This window comes from Hyla sarda, chromosome 12, assembly GCF_029499605.1.
Source record: "Hyla sarda isolate aHylSar1 chromosome 12, aHylSar1.hap1, whole genome shotgun sequence".
NCBI lineage: Eukaryota > Metazoa > Chordata > Amphibia > Anura > Hylidae > Hyla > Hyla sarda.
Genome location: NC_079200.1, coordinates 52,201,554 through 52,213,277, shown reverse-complemented (window position 1 = coordinate 52,213,277; position 11,724 = coordinate 52,201,554). Strand labels below are relative to the sequence as shown.

The following is an 11,724-nucleotide window of genomic DNA, read 5'->3' as shown; positions in this document are numbered from 1 at the left end:
TAATTGGGCCAGGCACCAATCATTGGTGCACTGGCCCTTTAAGTCTCAGAGAGCTGGCGCGCGCGCGCCCTAGAGAGCGGAGCCGCGCGCGCCAGCACATGACAGCCGGGGACCGGGACGGGTAAGTGACTTGGGATGCGATTCGCGAGCGGGCGCGTCCCGCTGTGCGAATCGCATCCCCGCCGGCAATGTCAGTGCAGCGCTCCCGGTCAGCGGGTCTGACCGGGGCGCTGCAGGGAGAGAGACGCCGTGAGCGCTCCGGGGAGGAGCAGGGACCCGGAGCGCTCGGCGTAACACCCATATTAGTTTAGTCGCGCGTCTCTGCACCCTTTACAGCTCTGCAGTGTCCCTTTTATGGACAGGTGCCCAAAACTGAACAGCATATTCCAGGTGAGGCCGTACCAATGCTTTATGAAGGGGGAGTATTATGTCTCTGTCCCTTGAGTCCATACCTCTTTTGATACATGACAATATCCTGCCGGCTTTGGAAGCAGCAGCCTGACATTGCATGCTATTCTGTAGTCTGTGATCTACAAGTACACCCAGATCCTTCTCTACCAGTGACTCTGACAGTTTAATCCCCCCTAAGACATACGATGCATGCAGGTTATTAGTACCCAGATGCATAACTTTACATTTATCCACATTGAACCTCATTTGCCAAGTGGATGCCCAGACACTTAGTCTATCCAAGTCATCTTGTAACTTATGCACATCCTCTATAGACTGTACCGTGCTACAAAGCTTGGTGTCATCTGCAAAGATAGAAACAGAGTTGTTAATACCATCCTCTATATCATTGATAAATAAATTAAACAACAGCGGGCCCAGTACTGAACCTTGGGGTACACCACTAATAACCGGGGACCAATCAGAGTACGAATCATTGACCACCACTCTCTGGGTACGATCCATGAGCCAGTGTTCAATCCAGTTACAAACTAAAATTTCCAAACCCAAAGACCTTAACTTACCTGTCAGACGTCTATGAGGAACAGTATCAAACGCTTTAGCAAAATCCAGAAACACTATATCCACAGCCATTCCTCTGTCAAGGCTTCTACTCACCTCTTCATAAAAGCAAATTAGATTGGTTTGACAACTTCTATCCTTAGTAAACCCATACTGGCTATCACTTATAATACTATTATCCCCTATGTATTCCTGTATGTAATCCCTTATAAGTCCTTCAAACAATTTACCCACAATGCACGTTAAACTTACCGGTCTATAGTTTCCTGGGGAAGACCTAGAGCCCTTTTTGAAGATTGGCACCACATTCGCCTTGCGCCAGTCCCTTGGCACAATACCAGACACCAGAGAATCTCTAAATATCATGAACAGGGGTACAGATATTACTGAACTTACCTCTCTAAGAACTCTTGGGTGTAGTCCATCTGGCCCTGGAGATTTGCTTACATTTATATCACTTAACTTACCTTGTACCATCTCTACATTAAGCCAGTTCAGTACATTACATGATGTGTTACCAGCACTGACCTGGCCAATGTCAGCTCCTTTTTCCATAGTGTATACAGAACTAAAGAACCCATTCAGTAGCTCCGCTTTCTCTTGATCGCCTGTGACAACCACCCCATTATCATTATTAAGGGGTCCTACATGATCTGTCCTTGGTTTTTTTGCATTTATATATCTAAAAAAATATTTAGGATTAGTTTTGCTTTCTTTGGCCACCTGTCTCTCGTTTAGAATTTTTGCTGTTTTTATTACATTTTTACAAATTTTTTTTATTTTTTTATTTAACTGTTTATTTATCCTTTTATCAATACAATTTTCAATTCAGTAAAATAGAAAAATAAAAATAACAAAGAAAGAAAAATCTTGCAGCAGCAAGAATAGAGTTCATTGTCAAAGCGTATATGCAATATTGTAACAAGAACCCTACAACTAGGTAGCTTGAAGCAATTGCCATGTTTCTATAGGAATTGAGTTGCAGATTTATAAATTATCTACAATACATTCAAATCCGTGAGTGTGTATTAGGTAGGAACATAGCAATCTATATTATTTTGGTTAGATTCCAGAAACGGAATAAAGAAAATGAAAAGAAGAAGGAAAAGAAAGAAAAAATAAATAAAAGATAAAAATAATAAAAATAAAGTACCTGTTTGACCAAGATATGAAATATAGAATACATCCATGCCTATGCGACCTCTTCCGACTCTCCTCCATTCAGTGTTGGTTATCGTCTTCTATATAATCATCCCATTCCTTCCAAGTTTCGTAGAAATGAGAAAGCCTGTTATCTGTCATTGCAGAGAGATATTCAACCCAGCCTCTACCCAGGGGGAAATGATATCTACATCATTACTATCAGGAATAGAGGGATTAAAAATAAAGGGAGTTAGAAGGGAGTTGGGGGACATTAATTAATATTTAGTCCTGACAGTTTCCCATATTTTTAATGTGGTTCTCATCGGGCCATGTAAGTGTTTTAGATTGACCTGATAGTTTGAGTCCCATATCAAAGCACATAAATGGACTGGGGCCGACCACAGCTTCTCTATGTCCGTCCATTTATTATATGCCCGAAATTGTGACCATGATGGAATATTTTTAAGGTGAACTGAATAATAATAGTCAAAGACGTTTCTTTTTGGCCGTCAAGACAGACAACGCCACCCTGTGGCGTCCCCCCCCTCCAAACAAACCTGAGGATGGATGATTGAAAGCCCCTTAATGCTCCCCTAGGTATTAATACTGGCAAAGTTTCTAATAAATAAAGGAATCTGGGCAATACTGACATTTTGACTGCTGCAATCCTGCCAATAAGGGATATCGGGAGACCAGACCATTTTTCCATCTGGGATTTGATGTCTTTAAAGAATTGAGGAAAATTATGTTTGTAAAGGGCAGAGTATTTAGAGGTAATGCGTACACCTAAATAGGTAATAGCGTTATCCTGCCATCTATACGGATAATTTAGTTTAAGAAGAGAAAGTTGGGTGTCAGGTATGTTAATGGGTAAGGCTTCTGTTTTACCTTCATTTATCTTATATCCTGACATACGGCTATAAGTGTGGATAATGGAGTGGAGGGAAGGTAGTGAGGTCAGGGGAGTAGAGATGGTTAGCAATACGTCATCAGCAAATAGCGCTATCTTATAATCTCTATGTTTTACCACTATCCCCTTAACATCAGGATTTGCGCGGACAAGGACCGCTAATGGTTCTATACATAGCACAAATAATAATGGGGACAGAGGACATCCCTGTCTTGTCCCATTATGAATTTTTATTTTTTGAGATGTGGCGTGAGGGAGTCTAACTCGTGCCGTTGGGGGTGAGTATAGGTGTGAGATCGCTGTCATAAACGGTCCCGAGACTCCAAAAGCTCGCAAGGTAGATTCCATAAAAGGCCAACTTAAGCGATCAAACGCTTTTTCCGCGTCTAAACTTAACACAAGTCCAGAGGACTTAGTCCTATTTATTACCTCAATGAGATCGACCGTGCGTCTAGTGTTATCTCCAGCTTGTCTATTTAAGGTGAAACCTACTTGGTCTTTATCTATTAATTTCAGAAGAATTAAGCTAAGTCTGTTGGCCAGTATTTTTGTAAATAACTTCAAGTCCGAATTCAATAGTGAAATTGGTCTATAACTAGCACATTCCGAAGGATCCTTACCGGATTTCGGAATGACTGTGATGTAAGATTCTAACATATTTGACGGAATGGGAGTTTCACCTAAGAAGGAGTTGAAAAGGGAGATCATATGTGGAAGTAAGATTTCAGAAAAAGTTTTATAATGTATTTTAGAGTATGGAAGGCCATCTGGGCCAGGAGACTTGCCATTTGGTAGTTCTTTAATAGTATCTATTATTTCTTCCTGAGAAAATTCTCTGTTTAGATTGGTCAAATCCGATATAGTCATTTTAGGGAGCTTACAGGAATCAAGGTACTTTTTTAATATAGAATCTCTGGTGGTGTGATCTGAGGGTAGTTGGGAAGGTAAATTGTATAAATTAGAATAATATTCCTGAAAAATATTGGCAATTTGTGTTGGATCATAGTGCAATTGTCCCTGGGAATTTTTTATAGCAAAAGGATTTGATTGTGTCTTTTGTGAGTTTAGCTGTGCGGCCAATAGGGTATGAGGTTTATTCGCTTTACTGTAATATGTATGTCTAGTTTAAGTTAGCATTTTCTCCACCTGGGCGATTTCACCGTCCTTCAACTGATTTCGTATGAGCACAATCTGTTTTAACCTTCTCAAGGAGGGGTATAAGACCATTCCATCCTCCAGTTTTTTTAGTTTCTTTTTTAGCTCATTCGTAAGAGACGCAGAATTCTTTTTCAGCCGAGAAGACAGCAAAATACAGTGTCCCCTTATGACCGCCTTATGTGCCTCCCATAGGGTATGACTGTTTGTAACACTACCCTCATTCCTTTCAAAGTAATCTTTAAGACACCCTCCAATGGAATCTCTATATTCTAATTTCTTTATTAACAATTCATTCAGTCTCCAATGGCAGGTTTTTCTAGGCGTTGTAGTTGATTTTAATTCCATTATCACTGGAGCATGGTCTGACCATGTTATAGGGAGTATTTTAACATTGTCAACTAATTTGAGGCCTAAAAGATTCCCAAAGAAGGTGTCTATTCTAGAGTGGGTGGAGTGAGGATGTGATAAGAATGTAAACTCTCTGCTATTGGGATTACTTATCCTATAGAGGTCAAAAAAATGGTATTTTCTCACAAGTTTCCGGAAGGCAGTGGAAAGTCGTATTACTGCTGAGGAAGGTGTGTTATGTAGTACTGAATGTCTATTGGTTGTACTCGAGAATGGGATGTTAAAGTCCCCTCCAATTATCAATGTTGTTGGAAGTAACGTTTCCAGTTTGGAAAAGATATTATTCAGGAATGTTATCTGGGATGAATTGGGTGCATACGTGTTACATATTGTGAGAGGGACTCCTGTCAGTGTACCCAAGACTATAACCCATCTCCCATTAGGATCTAACATTGTGTTTGAAAGCTGAAAAGGACATGTGCGGGATATCAACACAGCCACTCCACCCCTTTTTTTTATCCTGTGTAGCAGAAAATACTGTGGGATAGTATCTAGATGCAAATTTAAAAGAACACGATTCATCATGATGCGTTTCTTGGATAAGGGCTATATCTATTTTTTTAGATTTTAGATCTTTTAAACAAAGACTTCTTTTCACATCTGTATTTAAGCCCTTTACATTGAGTGTTAAAAAACGCGTCATGGTGAATATGAATCAGGGGAATTCATAATAATGTTCAGTTTCCTACCCCTGATGATCATTGTTGCTAGAGGTAAAGTTCCAGAACGGATCTCCCTAAGTAGACTGGAATCGTCACGCCTTTCACTGAGACGATCTGATGGAGGAGGTCGGGTCGCACAGGCATGTTGTACTAGTAGAAAAGAAGAAAAGATTAATAGGGAAGAATACAAATCATAAATAGTAAACATATAGATGACTAACATTAGATACAATTCTGTAAATCCAAGGATTAAACCCTTTAGTCTTAAGTTACTGGTAGAGGAAATTACCACCTTCAGCTGAAAAAGCTCAAGGGAACACATTACCACCTCAACTTATGGGGAACAGTGGGTGGGCAATCCAAAGCAAGACTTAGAACTGTCTACTTCGTCTTCACCTCTCGTCACCCTCCACCCCTTATGTTAAACTTTCCCAACATCTGACCAAATAAACAGATAACCTGATTATGTAACTAAATTCTGCATGGTTAAGCCAGATATTGGGTATCATAAATTAAGCGGTTATTTACTAGAAAAACATTTGTAATTATATATTTTTTGGCCTTAAATACTTATTGTAATTCTAATAGTAACTCCTGTTTGACTAAAGAAACATTTTGGATAATCTATACCCTAATGGTAACTGTAAACAGGGAAACTACTCTTCTCCTGTCGAATACCTCGAATACCCCTCATCTAAGCAGATAATCTCAGCATACTTATGATCCAATAAAATGTCCTCTTAGAGCTCAAGTTGTAGGTTCATTTCTATAATGTCCACGAAAAAATATGGAACGCTTCACGAATTTGCGTGTCATCCTTGCGCAGGGGCCATGCTAATCTTCTCTGTATCGTTCCAATTTTAGTATATGTGCTGCCAAAGCAAGCACTTACAGATTTTATTAAGCTCTTTGTACTGTTTAAATGTTATCGCTGACCCATCAGATTTGTATTTTTTGAAGGCAATTTTTTTGTTGTTCATTGCTCTTTTAACATCATGTGTCAGCCATGTAGGATTTAGTTTTAATCGTTTATATTTGTTCCCCTTTAATATATTTAGATGTATAGTTATTTAGAGTTGATTTAAAGATGTCCCATTTACCTTCTGTGTAGGAAGTGAGTGTAGGCATGCGTTAATAGGGGATAAGATTTCTAGGGGTGGAGTACACCTTTAACCCCTTCCCGATCCATGGCATACATGTATGCCATGGGTCAGCTCCCATTCTATAACGTGGGGCCACGGCGTGGCCCCTCGTCATAGCGGGTCGGGCCTGGCACCTAGCAATGGCCAGGACCCGTGGCTAATAGCGCGCGGCAGTAATCGCGGTACCGCACGCTATTAACCTTTTAGACGCGGCGTTCAAAGTTGAATGCTGCATCTAAAGTGAAAGTAAACTAATGCCGGTTAGCTCAGGGAGCTGCTCGCGATCGCCGCGGCAAAATCGCGGCATCCCGAACAGCTTACATGACAGTCGGAGGATCCCTACCTGCCTCCATGCTGTCCGATCGTCGAATGACTGCTCCGTGCCTGAGATCCAGGCAATAGCAGTCAAGCGGCAGAATCATTGATCACTGGTTTCCTATGAGAAACCAGTGATCAATGTGAAAGATCAGTGTGTGCAGTGTTATAGCCAGTGTGTGCAGTGTTTGCAGTAAGCCTTATTGTACCACTAACACATACAGGCTACACTGGGGGTATCTCGCACAAGTGTGTATGCCCTCTCACTAGTGAAGCACTGAAAATATATATTGTAGAGTTACAGCTCACACAACTAAGGGTACACTCACAATCTAACAACACATGTACAACAGGAGACTTTCAATATGCTTTACAGTCTGTGTCTAATAACTATCATGTATGCAATACAACCATCCATTACCTAGAAAAGCAATGCTATTAATTACCAGTGACAAATCACTAAATAACTATCATGTATGATATTCAAGTTACCCTTAAAACAAGGAACACAAAGCAACAGTCTATTAGGATCCTGTAAAACTAGTACAGTGCTACACTAGATAACCACATCTAAACAGATTAACCTATTGTATAAGAGTACAAAAAAACATGCCCCTCCCCCGACCATGTGCTTTCTTTGTCCCTAAAAATGGCCCCCAGCTATGTATAAAACGGAAGCAGGAAGTACAGGCCAACATACAAATCACCCTTTTAGTTTAAAAGCCCTTTGAAGACTACAAAGTTAATAATCAGAAAAATATTCCTTTATATAGAAGTTTCATAAATAAGCTATAATTGTTAGGAAAATTAGTTAATATGGTCAATTGGTTACTAATATTCATAACTTCTGCAAAATCCCATCCTCGTCGCCATTTGTTGTGGTTCGTGGCTTTGGGGTTGAATTATATCTGGCTCCAAGGGTCCACGACCAGTTAAAATCTGCAGACCATGCATCTGGGACACAAAATGTCCGACAAAAATGTCTGCCACCGTGCGGTGTTGTGAATACAATATGTTCACAGACCAGGTGCATAGACACTTAACTGAGCAGTACTACCGGAGACCAAATGCATTCATAAACTCCCCACAGACCAACCTATTTAGGAATTTTGGAAGAGTTATATCCTAATATCCAATGCACAAATTAACACTACACACCCAAATACTGGCAGAAATAAAGATGTTTTAATATACAGCTAACTAAAACACACTCTAACTAAGAAAGAAAAGAGAAAAAGATTTTACAAATAGCTAGAAACTTAAATCTGCAGTGTAAGTGACACATATACAACGATTATAGTAGAAAACACTATCCGTTGGCTATTTAGGTGGATTTTCCTTAAAATATACAACTATACTAAATGAAACACACAGAGAATATAATACTGAAAAATACTTAGCTTCGGGGACCCTTTACAGCAAGTATGAGCAACAAAGACAGGCATGGGAGCAGGCTGCAGTCCTTTGTTTCAAGATTCAGGCCAAAACAGGAAGTTGAATGGCCAGGTGTGTTGGTATCCAGCCCCGCAATAGAAAGAGAGCTTGGTCCCCTTTGAATGGGCTTTTTTAGATGTTCTCCGCCCCCCAGCCAGCCCCCAGGTGGTCTGTCTAATGTTACAAAAGCCCCTGTAAGCATGCCGTGGAGACCCCTACTATAAAGATGATCCTCCATCTTTTCTTTTATCTAAACTCCATGCGGCCCTCTTGGACTAGAATCACAAAATATAGCAAATAAAATGTATGTCATTTTCATGTCCATAACAGTGCGCCCACGTCTAAAAGTGACCGAGGGTTTGTGGGGTAGAATGTCACATAGGTAGGGATCTTTTAATAGGATCGGCCAGTGTTTGGATAGAATTTCCTTAACCTGCGTATGTTCCCGTGTGAAGGTGGTAATAAAATTGGAGGACCAGTCATAGTTTTTGGAATTGTTGCGTGTTGTTTTAGACAGACATTCGGCTTGTGTCTGTAAGCTGGCCTTCTTGTATGCCGACTCTATAATGGCCTTAGGATATTTCTTCGCTTTAAAGCGAGTTTTAAGAGTGTTGCTCTGGAGTTTGAAATCTTCCAAAGAAGAGCAGTTCCGTCTAATTCGCTTGAACTGACCTTACGGGATGTTAGAAATCCATTTTTTGTAATGGGAGCTAGAAAAGTCCAAATAGCTATTGCTATCTACCTCCTTGAAAAAAGTGCGAGTGCTTAGTCTATTGGCTTCGTCATGAAATACGACAACATCTAGGAATTCTGCATTATTGTGAAAGATATTATGAGTAAAATGAAGTCCCCATGTGTTGGTATTAAGATCATTTAAAAACTCTTCAAGCTGTGGGGAGCTCCAAATCTGACCCACTCCATTTTTTTCACGTGTTGTCTTCTGAGGGCTTATTGCCCCTTGCTGACATACGTCCAGTTGAACCTCCCCATCCCCGTAAGCCTTTTGAATACATACAACTAAAACATTTCTACTCTTCGGTGTCACGCTCGGCCCGCCTGCATCGGGAGTTAACTCCCTTTGAGGGACTTTGCATGGTCCCCTCCTTGCCCCCCCCACACCATACGGTTTCTGTAGAGATTGTTGCTTACTCAACACACCTCTTCTTTGCCCTCCTTCTGTAGCGCTTGGGAGGCGGACCTCGGCTCTCAGTTCTCCCCGGAGCAATGGCAGAAATGCTTTCACCTTTCACATAAGTCAATCATACCTAACAGATCACAAGAGACGAACTGCAAAATACTCTCCTGCTGGTATAGGACTCCGGAGCAGTTGCATCGATGGTACCCGTCAGTCTCTGACCTTTGTTGGCGTTGTGGACAAGCGACTGATACGATGTTGCACATCTGGTGGGGTTGTCCCTCACTGCGTCCATTCTGGACTTCAGTACGCTCTATCACTCACGATATCACCGGTGTGACTGTTCCGGATTCCCCTGAGGCAGTCCTGCTCTTCATGTTTGACATTTCTGCTACTTCCTTCCGGAAATCTCTCTTACGCTATTTTCTGCAGGCTGCTAAGTCAGTTATTCCCCGTAAATGGAGGTCTTCCACGCCCCCGACTGTTGGGGAATGGCTTGCAGAGGTGAATTATTTTCAGCACATGGAGGAGTTAATTGCCTTGACCCCTGCAGAAAATGAAAGATGTACCAAAACGTGGTATGATTGGTCATCCTTCCAGTCTACCTCTGAGTACCGTGACCTATTGGCCTTGGGATCCTCTGTGACGCCATGACCCTTTTTTGGCTACGCTTTCTCTCGTCTGTCTTGGTAACCTTCCCGCCCTACTTCCCTTGTTGTTTCTTGTCTGTCTGTAAGACCCTTGTCTCTGTATGTTGTCATGTCTGCCTGTTTCTGTGTTTTACATACCCTCTTATTTTTCTGTTCTTCACTTTTTATCTATATCCCTCTATTCTTTCCCTTCTGAACCTTGCCGCTTTAGCATTGATGTGGTTATTACATATTCTAAGTTGGTGTTCCTTGTTGAGTATACTGATTGCTTTGACATGATGTCCTTCCTGTCTGTTGCGCGAGTAACGGACTCCCTAATGCTGACCGCACTTTCTGCCATGCACGGTCTTTATGACTTATTCTGTTTTTTTATCTTGCATTGAGGCCATGCTTAACACCTTGTGCCTCTGTCACTGTCGTGCCTTGTTATTGTTTTTTTGTTTATTGAAAATTATTGAAAATTAATAAAGATTTTGAATAAGAAAAAAAATTACTTTAGGGGTTAAGTAGCTGATCCATCTGCAGCATCTCCCCCTGCCCCCTGTAACAGGAAGCCTCTGATTGGTTGATGCAGGTGCCTTTCCCAGGCTGCAGGACCAATGAGTGCTTCCTCTTAGCTCAGGGGAGATGACATAATAGAGCAGACACTCCATGATCTCCTGGGGCTTCGCTCTGTACTGTGAGTTGTGATCACACTGAGGCTCCGTGCATCACAGGAAATCACAGAAACAGGACACGTCAGATCCGGGACGGTTGGGAGGTAAGTCTATTATCATAATAGTAATACACATTGGGGGACATGTATGAAAACTTGTGCAGAGGAAAATTGACCAGTTGCCCATAACAACCAATCAGATCGCTTCTTTCACTTTTCATTTTTAAATGTGGTGTCCCGGTACAGGACTTGGTCCTGTCCCTGTCTAAAGTCCCCTCAGCCAGAGTTCCTTCACTCTCATAGGGCACTCTTGCAGGGCTTACCCCTGGTCGCCTCATGTAAATTGTGTTCATATATATATATTTAATGTATAGGAAATATTATGTAAAGGACCTTAGCAGGTCACGTGCCTTTAATTATGATTGTACTATGGTTTAAGGACCTTACAGGATCATGTGATGTACCCAGAGTTCACTGGGTCAGGACTTACAGGTTTGCCGGCCAATGAGCTTTGTCCAGCCTCCTTAATATATAAGGGGCTGTAGTCAATCAATTCACTCTCTTAGCTCTTGCCTCTCTTAGTTCCGGACTATCAAGCAGCACAAATCTCATCAGCATCAATTCAAGTCAGCTAGGCCAAAGCCTAAGATCCAGCAACCACTAAAACGTGAGTTACCAAAGCTCAAACTACCTAATCCTGTGTGACTTCTACCAGCTAAAATATTATAATTAGTAGCACAGTGGCTAGCATCAAAGCTCATTGCTTCAGAGTCCCAGCACAACCTGTGAGGAACCTGTATCCCGGTTCACTCTAGAGAGACTGTTATGTTTGAAGACTGTTGTATAAAATCCTCAAATAAAGTTCTTCAGTTTATTCATAAAATCTGCTGTGGATATTCCGTTATTCTCCCTACCGTTTCTGGGACAGTTGGCGGTAGGACTATTAACACTAAGGAAACCTCGCCCTGGCATCATGACATCTTAGGGTTAATACCAACAGACCCTACACTACCACTACAACACCCTAGACACAATTACTTTCTCCTGCCCACCACATAAAAATGAAAGAAACTATCTGGTTGCTATGGGCAACCACTTTTCCTCTTTACAGGTTTTGATAAATTTCCTCCAGTGGTTTTG

General features: G+C 41.4%; 1 non-coding gene across 1 annotated transcript; it reads right to left on the bottom strand.

Annotated features, from left to right (window-relative positions):
* Window positions 1-6,034: 6,034 nt before the first annotated feature.
* LOC130297135 (U6 spliceosomal RNA) lies at window positions 6,035-6,141 on the bottom strand. The gene has a single exon (XR_008849415.1). It is a non-coding gene; the product is annotated as a U6 spliceosomal RNA (small nuclear RNA).
* Between the last annotated feature and the right edge of the window lie 5,583 nt (window positions 6,142-11,724).